Here is a 10,101-nt window from a genome sequence, read left to right on the forward strand (position 1 = left end):
CCTGCTGGTAGTCACCGTGCACTGGGAATGTAAAGACTCCATGATTTATAATCATCCTTCCATGGGCTGGAATAACGCTCATGACAATGAGCCCTGGCTGGCAAGAAATTCTAACCCCTTTCTAAATTGTAGGTGTGCAAGTAGCTCAGTGAAAACCTCATTTAAAATTAAGCATAACGCAGCATTCCTCGATGATATCCTAATGAATGTTTGTTAGAGAAATCAATCCACGTGGCTTTTCAAAACATTAACCAAAGGTCACATGCAGATTTGCAGTGTGCCATTGCAGTTTGCATCTGTACATCTTAATTATCCGTCCTGACCTACCCTTGTTGATGTCTCAAGTCTAAACTACCCAGAAAGGAAAGTACTGCCAGGCTAAAGTGACTATTTCAATATGCTTTCCTTAGAAAACGAGTGGAAGCCTAAATCCATTTCTTAAAACATGTCCACTGGCATTGGCCCTTCACGTAGGGAGAAAGGCAACCCAGGAGATTCAGGGGGAAGCCACCATGTTTAACGATCCCAAGGGAGAAACGTGAGTGGTGGTTCATTAGTGAGCCTGATCCACTCAAGTCCTGCTCTTTGCATGATGCTGCCACTGAGACAGGAGTTGGGCTTCCCCTGGCTGCGGCTGTGCCAGCTGGAGTGGTCTCCACCACCACCCCTTCTGTACTCGGCTACGCTGCTCAATTATTCATCTGTTCATAAACCATTCGTTAGTTATTTTCCAGATGATTCCATACAGTCTTTTAGCACCATCAGAGTCAAGTGACGGGGTATAAGGGATGTACTTCCCTGGTACACAGGGACTGCCCAAGGAACCCAGCGCAGCCCCTGACTGCTGCAACCCATCTGTCACCTCACCCTTTCAGAAATTTATTGAATTTCATCTAAAAACCAGTGAGGCCTGTGTCCCCTCCCTCCCCACCCCGCAGGCTGTTCCGACTCAAGTGCTCTCGCGGTTAGGAAACTCCTTGCAACTTTCAACCTAAACTAATTCATGGTATTTACAACCATTTCTTCTCATGCCAACATTGTCTTTGGGATGGAACTTTTCCATGCATGATGTTTTCGTGAGATGCTTGGGCTACTGGAGCTGAAATGGCACAGAAGGAAAATGAACCACAGAGCCATGAGGGGTTCTTGTTGGTTTTCTCAGTAATAGCTATCGTTAATATAAGCCCCAGCTCCCTGTTACAGGGCTTTGCAGCTGTGGAGCTGAGCTAATTGGAACAGCCAGTGTTCTAGTTGTGTTTTAATTGCTCACCTGTTAAACAAAGCAATTCCTAAAGACCCAGATGGGTACACTGGGGGTGCTTTGGGTTTGGGAGTTCATAGCAGCAGTGAATTTCTGCTCTGATCTTGAAGCATTCAGCTGCAAGGTAGAATGTTTGAACGCTTTGCCCCTTCTGAAAATGCTGGCTGTCCTTAATCCTCGAAAACTTACAGATCCCTAGGAGAACCTGCCAATGCTTCCTGTCCCCTTTGGTCTCTGTAGAGTGTTTTTGTTTTGTAGCTGGTATTTGTGATTGCACTGCATGGGGTTGTTGTTGCTTGGTTTTATCTGATCCTAAAGCAAAGTGCACGTCTGTAACCTTGCCCTGGCACAGCTACTGAAAGGTCAAGGACTTCTGAGGTGATAGTGTACCTGTTTTATTTCTTGAGCTGTTTTTTGACTGATACATTTGTGAGGAAGCTCTTGCCTGAGGTGCAGGAGGCCTTGAAATGTAGTTGCCAGAACTCTTGAAAGTACCTGACTTGGGTCAGCAAAGACTTATCTGTTTCTGGGGGAAATGTGTAAGGTACCGGCTCACCTGTCCTAAAGGCGGGAACGTGGTGACAAATGTTCCCTGCGGTTGCTGCAGCCATAGCCTGGGATTTTAACTGAAGTAGATGAGTGAACATTTTGGATTGCTCTTTCTACAGCCCCCGTACTAACATAATCCTATCAGCCACTGGGATAGACCGAGGGTCAGTGACACCACACCGATCCGCTGCTCTTTCCAAACCTGAGCACTTTGCATGTCAAGAGAAACCCAAACGGTGGCAGCGAGGTTTGCATCACCCTGAGTGTGACAGTTTCGTTTCAGGGTCTGTCCCTACTAAAACCTGTAACCTGATTACTGTTGATTCTGCCTGGCTGTTTTTACATGAAACACTTTGTCTGCCACTTCAAGGGTCAAACTCCTTGGCTGATAGCCAGAAAGTGAGTCTGAGGGTGGAGAAGCTTGAGAAATGGCAGCAGAGTGAAAGGAGAAGGAGGACCTTCCTGAAGATTTGCTGGAGATGTTTTGCAAGTTGCCTCCCTGGAGCCTGGGAAGAGTTGTTGAGCTGCGCACCAGGAATGTGCCTGCTTGGGGCTGCGGGAGCTCGGCGTGCCAGCGCTTTCTGCTTTGCTCTCTCTTCTCCCAGAGGCCAGAGGCAGGGGTCGAAAATGACACCATTTATATTCTTTTCCTTTGGTCATTTTCACTTCATTCGACTTTTGTGGTCTGACTCTTCAGATGAAGAATTAGGCTCGTTTTCCAGCAGCGGCTGCATAAATAAGTGCAAGACATAGACAATATTTCTGGGGGGGGGGGGGGGGGGGGGTCCTTTGGATAGGGGGGAAACTTTTTTGAACGATTCTTTTTTGGAGAAGGAGGGCCCCCCCCCCCCGTGTTCAGCTGAGAGTGCTGCTCAGAGAGGACACGATCACACTTTTTGCTTTTGTTTCTGGTTACCAGGTGACAGACTTCCACCTGTATCACTGATGATTCCATCTTTAACCTTTTCATCACAAACTTTCTTCTCCTGTGAAATTATAAGGAAATGACATTGTTTTTTGGGTATTTTTTTTAACTGCTCTGGATTTTGAAGGCGTGAACTATGTGTTCAAAGGAGGCAAATGTGGAGTGTGGAAAAAGTCTGGTTTCACTGACTAATTCCTTTGCTTCCTGTACTTGTGCTTTGGTCTCCACTGCACACACTGGATGTACTTTGTCTGGAGCCCTCCAGAAATGTTTTCTGCTGGCCCATTAAGGCCCTTTTGTGGGTATCTCTCTGCAGACGTACTTCCAGATGGAAAATAAGGATCACAGAGGTTCAATTCCACTGTTACATGTTTTAATACATTCACTGAAGGGAAAAAAAGAATTGGCCAAGTACTGAGGGCTTCGGAGGATGTTTCCCAGCTGCCTGAAGGGCAGAATATACAATCCTGGATACCTCCTACCAACTGCAAACCTGGCATCCCTTCCTCAGCCCTTGCTGCTGAAGATTAAATTCTGTTCACATGTAAGCTCTAGTGTCTTGCCACCACAGCTCTTGCAATTTATTAAAAAAACCCCAAACCTAAAATAAATAATTAAGTATGTATCTTATGAACATGACTCATAACATTGCTACTTCCCTGAGTGCATTGGGAATCCCGTTTGCCCAAGCACTAAAACACACATTTAACTCTGAGCCTGTGATTCCCGCTGGCCTAAATGATGCCATTTGCATACTGAAGTACTCTGGTGAGCCAGGGCCATTGTTATTAGAGCTAATGAATGATGTTATCTGAGTCATTAGGCAGAATTAAACGATAAGCAATTCATGTTACAGTTCAGAAAGAAAGAGCTGATTTCAAGCTCAAAGGGATGTATTTAAACCAGAGCAATCCCAGATTCGGACGCCCTTTGTTAGCACTGGAATCATCCTGACCTTCTGATAAGGACACCTGTACCTGACACCCACCTCCTCCTGCCAACGCACAGGAACTCTACTGTTAAAATAATTCCAGGTTTACAAAGATTGGGGGGAAAGTCCTACTTTCAGTTTCATCTGATGAATTGCAGGGTTTTTCCTTAAGGCTTCTAACAGATGTATTCAGTGCATAGAGTAACAGGGGAAGAAATTGTTTCTGTTAGGAACCAGACTGGTGGAAAGGTTAATTTATTTTATTTGTATTTTTTTATTTTTACTTTTTCGGGGGGGGGCGGGGAGGGGGTTGGAGGGAGAACCTGACCAGAACTGCAGGCGGTAGGTGTGCTTTTTTCCTTCTTTTTTATTGAAAACATTTATATATATAATTTGATAATGTTACTTTTACTGTTCTTTTTATTAATGATTTTGGGGGGGGGGCAATTTGTTTGCTCTGTTGTGTTTTCTTCGAGGTATATTTTTAATGGGCTTTTAGAATAAGCGTGTAAAAGTTCCTCACCGAAAACGTCCTAAGGACATTTCTATCGTCTTTTTTTTTCTCCCTAAGTTCAGTAGTAAAATGGTGCTTTCCACAGGCAAACCAGTTTTCAGTGGGGATAAACATATTCCCACAGGCCACACCGAGGGACCAGGTAGCAGTGACCTCTCCCAGACAAAACAGCTCTCTCCACACTCCCCATTTACATTTACAAAGATGAAAAGGGCTATGTGAGGGACCAGCCGACTGGAAATGGTCCCTTCCCACCTCGGGGGTCTGTCGGGAGGCAGCTGGTCTAGCAAGAGCCGCTGTGTCCCCTTCGGCTGCATTCTACAGCTGGGCTAGAAAGCTCGTTAAAATTAAATTAAAAAGCCACGTTTATTTGAAGATGGCAAGTTCTTGGAGGGTACCTGCTACGGTATTGCTGTCTCTTGTTATTGTTTTCCCTCCTCGGAATCCAGCAACACACTCAGGTTCAAGCTTAGCTTTAGGCTGTGCTTCACCCTGAGCCTATCTGCAAATGCTTTGCTGGATGAGGGTCTCCCCTTCTTTTCCATATTTTTTTTGTTGTGTTTTTTTTTTTTTCCTCCCCTTCTCTTGTTTGTGTCCCTATTGCTTCCAGATGTTTTTGTCCTGGACAAAGTAGTTCCCCCCCCCCCCCCCCCCACATTTTCAGAAAATCTCTGTTGGTCACATTTTGATTATTTTCCACTCACTTTTATTATCAATCCTTCCTGCTATCCTTCTGCCCTCCGTGTAGGCCTGCTTTGTTAAACATTTTGATCTGATGAGAACATCATGGCAAAACATGAATTAAGATTGTAGATGTTTGTTGATATTTCTTAGAGTTGACTGTAAAGCTTCTACTGTTTAAAACACATGGCAACAAAACCAGTGTAGCTTTGTAGCTTTCTTATGATCTTTGTTTGGTTTTTTGAACAGACTCATTCTGAGTCCGAATATTGCAAAAATTTTTTTCACGAAAAACCTGCTAAACTTTTGTTTTTCCTGAAAAACGTGAGTTTGTTGAACTGCTGTTGCAAGGTTTAGTAGGTTAGACATTAATGACAGGTATGAGAGGACTGGTTGTGGAACCTGTGGAGTGCAACTTACACGCTTGCTTTCCATTGTACACTGTTTGTTGGTCTGTTGTCTCTGGTGGGGGTTTGCTGGGAGTGTGAAATTCCATTTTGTGATAATTCCACTGGGTTTTTTTCCCCACATTTGTGTTTCAAAGTGTTGCTTCAGTAAATCTTCCCTTTTGCTCTCCTGCAAAGATTTTGCATTTACCCTGATGTTGCACCCTGCCAGCAGTGCCACAGACCGAGCAGTTTCACCCGTTTTTTGAGCCTTCCAAAGGAAGTGTGTCATCTCCCTAAACTCCACAGCCTTTTCTGCAGTGGGATGATGTCCATGAAAAGGAGAGAGGCAGCAAGGCTGTGCAGGCCACCATAAGGAGACTCCTTCTCCGAGCCTCGTCCCTCACCATTCACTCACGACCTGCCCCATTACCACTCCCTTCCCTGTGTTATTGTTCTCCCTCACCAGTCAAAGGCAGAGAAAACATTGTCATGGTCATGTTCAGCCCAGCCCCAGAAGGACTGAGATGACCCCCTGGATGCGGGGAGGAACCATTCTCATGGCTCCAGACGTTGGGCAGTGCAGGGACTGGAGGGAGTTCCTGATCCTGGGGGATGGCCTGCAGGCGTCACGGGCTCTCCCGCTGGCAGTGCCCGAGTTCCAGGCCACACTCCCACTGCGTGTGTGGAGGTATTGCTCCTGATGCCCTGGCTTGCGGGAGTGTCCCCCATCCAGGGCAGTTTGCTTCACCAAGAAGTCAAGTTGTTCTCCCCTTGACAGGGTCCTCGGAGCAATAGAAAACCCCTCCCTGATTCCACCTAGAATGCTTGTGTCATTGGCACTGCTCCTGTTTCTCATCTGTACATCAGCTGGACACCAAATTGACCTAATCCCTGCGGGAGAATGATTTCTGAAGCAACTTTATGTTGTTACATATCTGGTTTCCTTGAATTTTACAACAGAGATTTTACTTCTGTTTTCCCTTTGGTGGCATAGACTGTAGAATATTTATTATAGCTGTAGTAAAGTGATGATTTATGAGTAGACCTTGACAGGGCATTGTTTCTGTGTTTCTCTTACAAACACTGATTAATTAAGATGTTTAAATCTGAATACACTTTTTACACTTTTTTTTTGTTTTGTTTTTACATTGAGCTTTTCAGCCTGTGTATTGAATATCCAATGTTATTTGGCATTCATTAATGTGTGTGCTGTGTATACTTTGTGTTACCAGGAATTTTTACTGTCATTGTGCTGTTTCTAAGACATTGTTTCAACTCCTTTTGACACAGTTTAACTATTTGGAATTTTTTGGCCTTCCAGACAATTCTACACTAAGTAATTGCTACAATGAAGAGAACAAAGGGCTGTTCTTTCCCACAAGCTTTTCAACCTCAGCAGGAGCTTCTTCAGCCAAAATGAGCATTTGATTTTCTTCTTTCACTTTTTCCTTGTTAATATGACAACATTCTTTTGTTTTGTTTTTCAATCCTGGGAATTCTGAATTCCATATTGGGCATTTCTAGCAATATTTTAGAAAAACAGAGATAGCTGTGCCATAAGGAGTTACTGATCATAACAGAATTGAAATACTGTAATTATTTTGGAGTTGTTAGTAAGTATTTTTTCCACTATTAAGTTTTTAAGCAAATCTTTTCACAGTGTGATAAAATATTAAAAAAGACACTAAAGGACTAAGCACTCAACATGAGGAAAGGGATTCAGGTAAATGATTTCCATCCATATGAATGAAGAATAGCTTAGGAATTTTAATGTCAGAACAAATGCTGGGCCTCAGTTACCCATTTCCTGTGTCCATTAATTAATCCAGTGATTTCAATGAAACCACACCTGGCCTGGAAACTAAGGGCACACTTACAGGACTCACTGAATCACTCCTCAGTAGAGTGATTTGTCAGATAAAGAAACTAGTGCTGATGTTGTTCAGAGGTGCTGGTTTATACTGTGATAAAAACTGCTCCGCAGAGCTGTATGTTGCCATTTTAAATACCTCAGCCTAGTAATGACATTAGGAGAACAAAGGTTCCAGGAGCAAGTTAGTCTGGGGAATGGACTTTTGGAAAATCAAAGGAGGGCTAAAAAACAAGCAGGAGGCAATGAAAAATGTTGTCGTAATGGTAAACATAATATGTGAAGTGACATCCTACTGTTTTCCAAGAGGAGTCTGCCCGTGCCTTCTGTTGAAGCTTTACTCCTTTGTGTCAATGTTTTAGTGAGGTTTCTGTTTTAATTTATAAATTAAATACATACATACGTATTCCAGTACAGTCTGCATTTGTTACCTGTGATGTACATACCTTCTTCTCCCTTCTATAAAAATCCCTGTTTATGTACAACTAGTTTCTGTCTTTTGTAAATGACACCACATGCAGATCATAACTCATAAATGCCCATAGAGGTGAATTCACTTCCCATGTCGGGTTTTAGGCTCATCTCCTGAGACAACCGCGCCATCTGCTGTTTGCCATCAGGCCCGGGAACTGTGGAACTCGGTGGGAAATGTCAACCAATTTAGCAGGGCAGAATTCTCCAAAGTACTGTTGTCACTATGAAACTGGACAGCTGGAGAGAGGACAGAGTCCTTCCCAGTGCCTGGGCAAAGGGAAAGGCAGCAACCCCGGCTGAGACACAGTGCTGGACACTGGGGAATGTGCTTGGGAGAAAGGCAGCCTGAGCCCTCCTATGGCATGAACAGCCTTACTGGAGCCCACTCTTACAGTGTTAATTAGTCATAAAACACAAAGCCACACTAATTGTGGAACTGAGAGGGCAAGGGCAAAGAGGGGAGAGAGGGAAGACCAGAGGAAAGTAGAGACTGACTCTCTAGTCATGCCCACGCTAAAATGATCATAATTATCAGCCGTGGGTATTGTCTGTCTTTCCTCAAAGCAGACAGAACCAAAGAGAAGGTGTCCATCCATCTCTCTGTTGCCCTCAGCTTAGGTGTCCATCCTCTCCCCCCCTCCTGCTCTCCTGTGTGCTCGGGTGTGTATCTGTGTGAGCCCAAATCACAGTGGTGGTTCCTTGGAATGAAAGCCACGTGCTGAACAACCATTAGCTCCTGAACAGACAGCAACAGTGTGTGCTTTGCTCCTGACCTCCTCTGGGTACAGATACAATGGGCCTCGGAGCGTAAGGCAAAACCCTCAAGGATCTGGAAGTTTAGCAGTGACTGATGCATCAAGTTATTTAGGAAAACGGACATGTTTCGATGCTCCAGCTTGGAATGGAGAATGTGTTTGAAACTTATGGCTTTTATCATTCCTGAAGGCTTCAAGGTCACTCTTGCTTTATAAAAATGATGGCTCCTGGATGTGTATTGCTGCACCCTGGGAGAGTAGTGAAATCTTGCACTGGTGCAATAAATAAACGTTCTGGAGGTTTGTTGTGTGCTGCCTCAGACCCAAGGGAGGCTTGTTTCAAGGCATTTTCATTTATTTATGTGTCACAGCTGAGATTTTTTTTTTCCCCCCCTAAGGGCTCTGCAGTTAGCAGGAAAAGTAGTTAATGAAGTAAATTGTCTTGTTTTAAATCAAACTCAGGATCAATTATGAAAGCAGACAAACAAGCAGTGCTGTGCAGTCCTGACCTGTGAAGCTTCTCTGAAAAGAACTTGGAGCTTAGTGGTCCCATCCAGGGAGAGGATGTGCTTGTTTGTGCCACCAGAGGAGAAAGGAAACGTGTGTCACTGCTCCAAACTGCACCAAAGAGTGTAACTGCGAGGGGACAGACATCTCTGCTGGCACAGAAAAATCCATCAGATATAAGACCCCTTTGCAACAACTGTGAGAAGTGGGAAATATGATATATTTCGTATGTGAAATGCCAGTTTGCTAAGCATGTCCCCTGCAGCACAGATCTGGAGTTTCCATAATTCTGAAAGATATATTTGTAAATCTCCATTAGACCAAAAAAACCAAAAAAAGTCATGATTATTGTGATTAAACATGACTCAGATATTTGTATTCGATTAATATTTTTACTTACATGACTAAGGAATAATTAAGACAATGATCTCTGCAGTCTGCATTGCTGCATTTAAGGACAAGTAACAAGGATTAAAACCTGCTTTTAAATAACAAGGATGAAAACGCATTTTTTATATTTTTTTAAGCTAATAACCAGCATTAAACCTTTGGAATCAGTTGGTGTTTGGGCAGGAAAGACCTCTCTCATTGCTTACAGATTATAACTAATCTGTGACTGCAGCTAGTGAGCCTACTTTATACACCATATGTCAGAATCTGACACACACAAAAACGTTAAATTCTGAAGTATGTGGGATGGTCTAATTTAAAAAATGCTACTTAAAAGAGAGCTCTCCAGAAAGTTGGGATTTAGCTTTTCTGTGCCCAACCTAGCAGCATAACAACCCCGTAAGCAGTATGGAGGGCGGAGGAAGGGTTAAAAAGGGCTCAAAGAACTCCTTACAGAAGTACAGAGTATTTGCAGAACTTGGTTATTACATCTGTGCTCTGCTGCCACAATATTGACACACATCAGCTTTGACCGTGTTTGGTTATCCCAACGACAGGGCAGCGCTTACACTGGTTGATCAGATTCCTGGATTATATACTCCCGTGAAACAGAGCTTTTGGAGCACTTGAGGTTCCCGCCCTGCCAGGGAGACCCTGGACACCTGCCAGCCTGAGCGAGAGTGAAGCTGTAACTCCTGGTGCCAGAGCTATGAAATATTCATTACAGTGTTTGAGATGTAACAGCTTCTGGCCCAAAGTGACGGTGCCATAAACAGGCTGGTTTTCCCATAGCTGGGGAGTCAGGCAGTCAGCACTCTGTAAATGCTCCTCCGATGGATCTGTTGTTTATTTTGA

The sequence above is a fragment of the Corapipo altera genome, unplaced genomic scaffold (assembly GCF_003945725.1).
Source record: "Corapipo altera isolate COAL_440 unplaced genomic scaffold, ASM394572v1 133, whole genome shotgun sequence".
NCBI lineage: Eukaryota > Metazoa > Chordata > Aves > Passeriformes > Pipridae > Corapipo > Corapipo altera.